Source organism: Hippopotamus amphibius, chromosome X (genome assembly GCF_030028045.1).
Source record: "Hippopotamus amphibius kiboko isolate mHipAmp2 chromosome X, mHipAmp2.hap2, whole genome shotgun sequence".
NCBI lineage: Eukaryota > Metazoa > Chordata > Mammalia > Artiodactyla > Hippopotamidae > Hippopotamus > Hippopotamus amphibius.
The window spans coordinates 22,879,692-22,889,209 of record NC_080203.1 but is presented as its reverse complement, the minus strand read 5'-3'; the positions used below and the strand labels follow the sequence as shown (position 1 = coordinate 22,889,209).

The following is a 9,518-nucleotide window of genomic DNA, read 5'->3' as shown; positions in this document are numbered from 1 at the left end:
TCCTGGAGCCAAGGGCTAGCCGGGGAAGGTGGCTCCGTTCTTCCCCCGTGGCCAGTGCGGGGTCTGCGGCTGCCCGGCGAGGTTCCGGCTTCCCCGGGGCTGGCAGGGGGAGCCCCGAGAACTGCAGGCCCGCCCCCCCTTCCTCCTCCTCCTTCCCCTCCTCCCCCACGTGTCCTCCCGGAGCCCAGCGGCCTGATCCCAGCACCCCCTGCCACCTCCCTCCTCCTCCCGCTTCGCCCGCTTCCCCGGCAGCGTGGAGAAGAGCAAAGTTGCGACAGCGGCCGAGGGGCTCTGCCCAGGTGAAGGGGGCGCCGTGGGAGCTGGGTGGGGGGGGACGGCGCGGCCCTGAGGCGGGGGCGGAGGGAAGATAAAGAAACTTGCTTTCCGCGGCCCCCACCCCGCGCGGGTTCGGATCTTGCGTGGACCCAGCCCTCGTGGCGAGACGCGGCAATGCCGCCGGGACCGAGGCCGGCACCGGGACCGGGACCGGGACCCGGACCGCGCGCCTGAGTCGGCTCGGCGGGCGCAGGCAGCGGGCCAGGCCGGCACCCAGGCAAGGGCGGGGTGGGTGGCCGTACCCCGGACCGAACCGGGGACTCCGGTGGCCTGGGCGCGGGCCGAACCCGGACCGGGCCGAGTTGGGTGGCGAAGTAGGACGTGGATTCGGGGGCGGGGCGCGGCGGGAGGGGGAAACCAGGCCCGGCCGGACTGGCCTGGGCGTGGGGGCGGGGGGCGAGTTCGGGGCACTTGCTGGGCTCGGGACCGAGCGGTAGGGCGGGGCGGCGCTAGGGGCTGGGCCGGACCCGCGGGGAGAGGGCGAGGGGAGGGGGAGCCGGGGGTGGAGTAGGGGCGTGGAGTTGCAAGCGGGGTCTGGCCTCGGCCGGGGGCGAAGGTAGATCGGCGGGGCCGCCAGCGGAGGGAGGGAGGCCCGCGGCAGCGCGGCGGCGGCGAAGGCCAGCTTCCGCGGAGTTTGTGCCTGGGCTTCCCGGGGTCTGGCCGCCTCACGCGCACAGATGGGGCTAGGGGATTGACTGGTAAGCAACTACGAGTGTTAGACGGTGTTCGGCGGCGATTCCGGGAAAAGCGAAGAGAGACACTGTCTGCAATAATGCCGCACCCCCCCACCCACCTCTTTAGCATCTGGATTCTGCTCCCAGGGGGCCGCGGACCCTCCCCGCCGCAACCCTTTCACTCTCCAGCACTCCCACAGCCTCCCCCCCCTTAGTCGACCATCTTACTCCCCTAGGGATGTGTGTTTGGGGGTGGACGACGGCGGGGGGGGTATACTTTTCCTCTCGCGGCGGCAGCCTAGTTCCTATCTTATTCCTACATGTAGCGTCGCTTCGAGTAGCAGGGACATTGGGGTTTAGATAATCTACCTTCAACTAACGGCCCCCCCCCCCCCCGCGACTTGATGGCTTTTAAGGAAGGGGACGAATCCCTGGATTTCCACGCCTGGGGTGAGGTTTGAGGATTGGGATTCACCCCCAGCTCACTTCCACTACCAACCCCTCTTTCCTTGTGAGCCATTTCCAAGGGGATCCAAACTTGGGAGGGGGGGAACGGGAGTATTAATGTGCTTCTCTATCTCTACACAGGGTCGGCGTGGCCAAGGACGGCTAGTCTCGGAGGGAAAGTAGCCACCAGTCCAACCCGGGTCGCCCCCACTATTACTTCGGTGAGGGGGGCAACGCTCAGAAGGGGATACTGGTGGGTAAGGGCCCAGTATAAGGGAGGGGGCTGGGTAGTCGCCCCCGAGGGACTCCCTTTCTTGGCGGGGAGGGAGACGCGAGCCCAGGCTTCAAGGAGGGGTTCCGGGGAGGGAGACGGGGGGTGGCGACGAGGGGGGGGGCGGGAAGAAGGGGGGAGTCACGCCCTGCCAGCAAGGGGAGCCTCCCTCAGGCCCCTGGGAGAAGGGGACTGAATGCGTCTGCTCTGTGCAGCCGGGCAGGGGAGATCTGGGGTCGCCGATTTGCACATTGGATCCAGCACCGGTGGCCTGAGAAAGTCAGGTCGGGGCATAAGGTGGAGAACGTTGGAAGAAAGAGAGAACCCCCTGGCCGTGGTGCACAGATCTTTTCCCTTCCTCAACCTACCCCTTCGTGGGGCGTACGGGGGTGGGGGGCGTGGGGCTCCTGCAGCGCCTCGAATTGAGCACCTCCGCCTCTCCTGGGAGTCTAGCTTTTTGCCCGGCTTGCTGCAGCCACCGCTGCCTGCCTCTCCGGAATCCGCTCGGTCCTCGCAGCGATCCCCTCCTCCTCCCCTCCCCTCCCAGTGTCACCGGGGCTGCTTGGCTCTGCCCCCTTCGCCGCCGCTTGCTCTCTGCTTTCGTCCCTCCCTCTCTTGCTCTCTCCCTCCCTTCGCCTCCTCCTCCTCATTACTCCCCCCGGGCAGGCGGCATTCTGGGAGTTGTAGTCCCGCGGAGCGGGGGCTGGCGCCGCCCGCGAACCCGACCGGACTCCACTTCCCGTCGAGCCCTGCGACCGGCACCCACTCCACCAGGCTTCGCTCGCACACACAGACACACAGACACAGACACACACACACACACACAGACACACACACACACACACACCGCTCTCCCCCTCACTCTTTCGCTCGCCGCGGCTGCTGCCAGTGTGTGGCTCTGTCTCTCCTCCGCTTTGCTGAGCCCTCCCTTCTTCCTCTCAGTTCCTAGAGTCCGACCGCCGCCGCCGCCGCCGAGAGAGGAGAAGGAGGTCGGTGGCAATAAGGGGCGGAGGGGGCATCAGATCGGGGCAGTATTAAGCGGGTGGTGGCTCAAATGGGGTAAGAGGGAGTCCGGGTGGCGGCCTGAGCCTCCCCGCGGAGCCGACTCGGGAACAGGTGCGTCTTTTTTTTCTCTCCCCTAACCCCTCCACCCCTTTTGACTCCCCGGCTTTCTCGTATCCCCCACCCGCTCCTTTCTACCTCAAGCCTTTCCCCAACCGTGTCCCTTCTTCGCCCCGCCGTCGCTCTGCTTGTCCCCCGGGGGCGCCGTCCTCTTCGTGTCCCCGGACGTAGCACTCCCTGGAGCTCGCTCTGTCCTCGCCCCTCCCTTCGGGACAGCTCCCCTCCACTTCCCACCTTCGTACCCCATCCTTGCCCTACCCTACCCCCTCCTCACCCCTTCTCCCTTAGCCAGGTGAGACTTGTTCGCCGCGATCCGAGAGTCTTCTTCCTGGCTGGGCGGGGGTCTCCATGGAAACGGGGGTCGGGTTGATCCTGGGGGGGAAACCATTGGAATTACCCCACTCCTCGGAAAGGGAGGTGGAGGCTACGGTCTTGTTAAACTACCTGGCCCCAACCCCCTGATCCAAGGATCCGACGATCTGAAGGGAGGCTGGCCATCAGGGCAGGGCGAGAAAGGGCTTGTTTTTTTGGGGGGGGGGGCTGTCCGTGATGAAGTCCTGAAGAGACCAGGAGAAAATACCCTCCAACCTCAGAGGGGAGGTGCGACGGGTGCTTTTAAGGGCTGCTTTCTCCCTGGTGTCGGGGTGCAGGAACCGTAGGGTAAGGGGTACCCCTAGGTGGCGGCGGGGCCTGGGTTCGGGAGTGGGAGTGCTGTGATGGGGGCAGGGGCAATTATCCGAGTCCCTGGAAAAAAGGCGGGGGATGACTTCGGAGCGCCCTGGCTCCGCTGCCCTCGCTCTAGGGGCGGGGGCCGCCGGGCCGGGCGCGGCGGGGAGGGGGCTTAAATTGAAGAGGATGAGATCGGGGGCAATTTATACTAGCCCCGGCAAGCCGGGGGGAGATCCGGCGTGCAAGCTCTCCACCCGCTTCGCGCCAGGCCTGGAGGCAAGGGGTCTGAGAGCGAAGCCGAGGGCTGCAAGGAGGGAGGCTCCGGTTACGGGGCCGGGTTTCGGGATCAGGGGCAATCCCCCAGCCCTTGGAGAAGGAGGGAGAGGGATGGCCGCGAACCTCAGGGCTCCCCCACCCCGGGTCCTAAGGGGCGTGAGGAACGGACAGCAGGCCCGGCGGAGGTGGATTCGAACGGATCGCGGCCGGGGAGTGGGGAGGGGGGGCTTAGTGGTGGGCTTCGGGGGGAGCAGTCCCGCGGCGGGGCGGGCGGGCGGGGCGTGGGGCTCCGGCGGGCGGCGGGGCGGGGCCGGGGCGGCGCTGCTGCCGCCGCCGCCGCTGCTGCTCCTGCTGGGGCCGCCGCAGCCGTTGCCGCCGCCGCCGCCGCTTCTGGGCGGGGAACGGAGGCCAAAGGGAGTCCCGTGCCGGGGCAGAGGGCGCCGGCGGCGCGCGGTGGGGAGGGGGCCGTCCTGGGGGCGGGGGAAGGTGGGGGGGTGGAGTCCTCGACGGGGGGCGGTACGAGCCGGGACGACGACGACGAAGAGCCCCGGGGGCCGGTGCATGGAGGACGAGGTGCTGGGAGAAGGAAGCGGGGGGTGGGTCCCGCGACGGGCCTCGTGGGCTTGGCTCCTCGAGGTTCTGCTTTGGGACAGAGCCCCGCAGGGGTACCCAGAGGCCCGGGAAGGGGCTGGGAGGCGAACTGGACGATGGAGGGGGCCCTCCTTGCCGGGGTCCCGCCGAGAGGAAGGCTGGGCCAGAGGGACGTCCGGGCAAGGCTGGGAGGAGCCGACCGCACCTCAGCTGGGGATTTCGAGTTATGGAGGTGCGGGAGATTGTTGTAGGGAAAGACGGGGGGTCGAGGGCAAAGGCGGGAGGGACCCACACTGCAAACCCGGGAGGCCGGTGGGGGTGCCCTTCTATTCTGCCCGCACCGCCCCACCCCCACCCCGTGGAAGCACTCTGTTTTTGTTTTATTTTGAAAAATTTCAGCGTTGGCTGTACGAAGCTGTCGATGCACGGATACTTATTCATTCTTGGTGTCTCCTAGAGTAGACAGTAAGGACAGGCGTACCTTGGTGAGGACGCATCTAATCCACGGTTTCGGGGCTCTTTATGGGAGTGGGGAAAGGGGCCCGGTAACTTCTGCGACAGCTGAATACTCTCAAGGCAGTTGGGGGGCAGTCCCCGTGCCACAGAAGTACAGTATGATTGCAAAAATGTTTGGTGAGACTTATGGGGGTGCAACTATAGGAGATGGAGTACAATTGCAAAAATGTTTGGTGAGACTTCTGAGGGTGCAACTGTAGGTTTGCATTACTCTGGTTAGCCCGAGGTTCTGTGAACTTAGAAGGCTATTTCTCAAAGTCACACTGCTGAAACATATTTTGGGGGAAATGAACAGGGGGTGCATTTGGGGTTGGGAGTGGATTAGGTTGATGATAAAATTACAAGATTGGAAGGGACTTTAAAGGTCATTTAATTTAACCTGTCCTGTCCTTGAATGTTGGGGGAGAGAAAGCTTTATTTTGGGAGAGATGGTAGGCAGCACAATGGAGCAGAGTTTAGGGGTACATAAATTGGATGGTGATGTCACCATGTAGTACTGAAAAGGACAGTATGTAGGAAAGAAATTTGGAGGATTCCACTGGGGATTAAATGGGGTAACCTAATCCCAAGAATCATCCAGAGGCTCCAAATAGAAGCAAAATGTAGGGGGAGGAACCTGTAAAATTTTGATGGAGAAGCAAAGTTAATAGGAAAGACTGGGGGAGCTAGGAGGAGCAGGAGGCTTGGTGATGCAAGTTAAGAGAGTCTAAATGCTGACGGAGTTGAGGAGGGACATGGCCATCTTGACTAAGCTATGTGGATATTGCTAGGCAGACTCATCTTTTGATATGGCAACTGAAGCAGCTGCCCTGGGGGTGGATATAGGGGACAAGAGGCACAGGCCGTGAGGCACAGAGCTTTACTCAATTGATGTTAAGAGGCTTGACCCGTTGCTAGCTTTGCAGCAAAGGTAGGTAGGTTTTTTGTCTTTTCTTTTTTCTCTTTGTTCTGGCCCTGAGAAATTGCTGACGGAGGAAGGGGAGGGGACTCTGATGTCTGGGTTAAGGAGGACTAGTTCTTTAGGCCACAAGGAAGAGATGGCAAATTGTTGGGACAGGGCAGAGGAAAGCTAAGTTCTTGGCAAGCTCTGCAGTTGGAGTCTGGATTAGGCAGAGTGGAGGGGAGTTCTACAAGGAATGGTGGCTGTACCAAGGGCACTTGTAGATCTGGTTGATTTGATTTTTGATAGGGAGGGAAGGAGGATCCCTTTCTTTCCCAGTGATGTAAACTTGGGAAGCAAAGGGGGTTCCTCCAGAGATCTCTTTGCTTTATTTGTGCTACAGTTCACTACATCGGGAAAAAAAAAGGTTAGTACAGGTAGCAGAGAATCTCAACATGATGAGTCTGGATTATGGGTTTTAGAGAGGGTATTTTTTTAGGGGAACAGAATTAGGGGAGAAAAAGACTTGAATACTCGAAGGAAGGAAGGCAGAAAGAGAAGTCAGAAACGGGTTGGTTGGGCAGTGAAGAGGGAAGAAAGGTGATCATCACTGGTCCTATGTTAGGGCCAACTAGGAAAAAGTGGAACCTTGAAATCTCCAGGATAGTGTTTTCCAAAGTAAGGTTTGAAGAACCTTTAAGGCTCTTTACACTTTCATGCTAGAATCAGCAAGGTTTGGGCAAGAGAGAAGGATGATCTTGGGTAAAAATAGGGCTAGGGAGAAACTGATATGTAGAAAGAAATAGAAATATATTTACACATAAGGGAATAGGGAATTTAGAGATACTATACAGGCTGGAAAATGCAGAATAGAGAAAGAGGGTGGGATAACTAGCCAAAGGAGGAAGATGTTTATTCAGATGTCATCTGGAGCTGGTGTGGGGAAGGTAAAAACGTGCCTTTGATAGCTGCTACCCTGGGAGGGCCCAGGAAGCAGAGGTTAGCTGGAATCCAGGGCTTACAAGTCTAAGCATTAATTAGAAAATGTAGACTAAAGTAAGGATATTGAATGGGGAAGGAATTTACTGTCCTAAGTAGAATGGCCTTGAAAGAAGGAGAAAGTGGGAATACACCAGTTTTTCCAGTCTGCAAGTGGGAGGAATCCTAGATATAGGGAGGTGAATGATGGAGATTCCAGAATGAAATAGGATAAAGAACAGTGGCCTGAGAGCCTTGGGCCAGAATTGGAGGGTGGGGTGGGGGCATGGAGGAGAGGCACTAATCAGGGGTTGGATAGCTGGAGTGGTTCATTGCTTCCAGGCTGAGCTAAGTTTGAGATGGAGTAGAAGTGCCTCAGAGGGTAGAGAGCTGTTTTTCCAGTGTCAACCAGCATCTGGGATTGAGAGAGGAGGAGTTCATGGTTGAGTTGTGTGGGAAAGTGAACACAAGAGTGGAATGGAGAGAGCACTAGGGAAAGTGGGAATTGTTGGGGTAAAGTAGACAGGGAAAGGGAGAAGCCCACTGATGATTACATGAAGGGGGAAGGAAGGCCCTAGACCTTTGAGTTTTCAAAAAGAAAGGAAATTTCTTAATGCTGGAGTTCTGGTTGGGTGTGAATCTCTGCTTGCTAGAAGGTTTAGCGTCTGACGGGCCAAAGAGGGAGGTAATAAAAAGTCATCTACCTTTCGGCCACTAGGATGCTATACAGTATTTTATATAATCTCACATACAAACTAGGCTTTATTAACACGAGTTTTTGAATGGTCATCCTTAAAATAACGTAGAAACTGTTCTCTTTCTAAATCATATGCTTTCCTACTGTTCATAACTTAAAAGCACTCTTTTATGATGAAAAGTTTCTTTGGTGAACTAAAGTTGAATTCTGGTCAAGAGTAAAATTTAACTCTGTTTCTATCCCCATAATTCAAATATGCTGTTCTGGTTCCCACTTTTTTTTTTTTTTTTTAAAAAGCAGAAGCCACCCTTTCCCCATAAAACATTAAAAAGTAGATCATTGTTTAAAAAGTGGCTGCAGGCTGCATGTCAAGGTCATATTCTCCCTGGTCAATGAATTGTGATGAATTTGAAGAGAGATGATTTATTGTTTGTAAAATGGGGTAGTTTTCAGTTTATTCATGAGAGTATGCGACACAGGATACATCTTCATTTGGATTTTTGGAAGACCTTAAGCTAAGTATCCGTGAAGAATCGAGAGTACTGAGGGGCAGACAAAGCTTTGTGTTTCAGGCTTCTTTGACTGTCTGCTAAGAAACAAAATTTGGTTACCTCATTGCTAAGGTATGCCTAGAAATCTTAGTGTTAGTGCCATTTAAGGGTACAGTCGAGTTTTGTTATAGTGCTGGTGTCCGGGGACAAGGAGAACAAGCAGGTTTTCATTTTTCCAAGTTCTATAGAGAAGTGCACTGCATGTGGCTCTGAGCTCTGGAGTAAGTGGATGCACTCTATACCTGGACCTGAGAGGTGATTAGGTATCTTACTATGACGAGGCTTTACTCCGCATGACTTGGTGGTACCGAGCACAGGTTAGTGTGGTCGAGTGGTTCTCAGACTTCAGCCTGCATCAGAATCACCCGGAGGCCTTTGGAGACATACGGCCTTAGGTTAGAGCCTCATTCTTCTACTTTCTAGTCGTGTGGAACTTTCTTGGGCCTCAGTTTTCTCATCTATAAAGTGGAGATGATAATCCCAGTCTCACAGGGCTGTGAGGATTACACAGGATGATGCATCTATAGTGCCGGGTCCATAGCAGGTACCCAATAAATGGCATCTATTATTATAGTATAATCTAGTTTTTCTTATTCAATTGTGTCCTATGACATTACCTTTTTATATTACACTATGGTAAACATAGTGGCAGAAAGAAAACTATCAGTAGCTCCTGAATGCTCCCCTTATATCTTGATTCTCTGTGCTCTTTCCCCATATTCCTGTTGTATTAGTACATATTTAGCATTTACGACGTGGTAGGAAGAAATAGCTTGGCTCATCACTGCATTATTGCATCCACCTTTGAGGTGGAAGTGGCAGCTTCTTTAACAGCTGTGCTGTAACACTGCTCAGTATTTCAGAGCAAGAACTGAAGGGTGTATATCCAGTGGAAACTTCAGGGCACGTTTTGGTCCATGCTTTAAAAATGACCCAAACGTAGTTTAGCAGGGTGACATTTTAAAAAGCCATTGCTTTCTGAAAAGGGCTGCTGTGTTTAATTATGACTGGTTGGGTTTTCCAGCTGTCTCTGACATCTGGAAGTTCTACAAGAGCTGGTAGATAGAACCTGGGTCTGGTATAGCTCTATGACAAGGATGTTCATCCGCGATTGGATGAGACAGGTTAACGTCTCAAATAGCTCAGGTATTCCCAAACCAAACTTTTGGGCAGAGAAAAACGATGGGCTATAAAATATAGTCCCTCTCTGCAGCCAAAGTGGACTTTGATGCCAACAATCAGCTATGCCAATATAGGGAGAGTGTGGTAGCAGGCCAATTTAAAACAGTAGATCAGTGAACAAATTAATAATTTCTGTTTGGCTTCGGAAATGCATTATTATTCTCTACCTGTCCCACTCCCCAGCAGATTTACCTTCCTATTTATATTCTGCTTAGGCAAATATTAAAATGAGTTGTTCCCTGAGCACACATCTACTATAAGTGGCAGAAGCCAGTCCATAAGTCAGCTGGGTTTAAAAATTAGCTGTGACTAAGCCACACTCAGATAA

At 55.5% G+C, this 9,518-nt stretch overlaps 1 protein-coding gene across 5 annotated transcripts in view; it reads left to right on the top strand.

Annotated features, from left to right (window-relative positions):
• The first annotated feature begins 208 nt into the window (after positions 1–208).
• The window catches only part of BCORL1 (BCL6 corepressor like 1), a 60,879-nt gene continuing 51,569 nt past the window's right edge, over positions 209–9,518 (top strand). For 3 of the 5 annotated variants that reach the window (XM_057719016.1, XM_057719019.1, XM_057719015.1), the window contains exons 1-2: positions 209–299; positions 1,599–1,678. The gene's annotated coding sequence lies outside the window, so the exon portion shown is untranslated. Of the gene's footprint in view, positions 300–1,598; positions 1,679–2,566; positions 2,845–4,368; positions 4,619–9,518 lie in introns of those variants that run through there. The other 2 variants (XM_057719018.1, XM_057719017.1) reach the window with 2 other exon arrangements.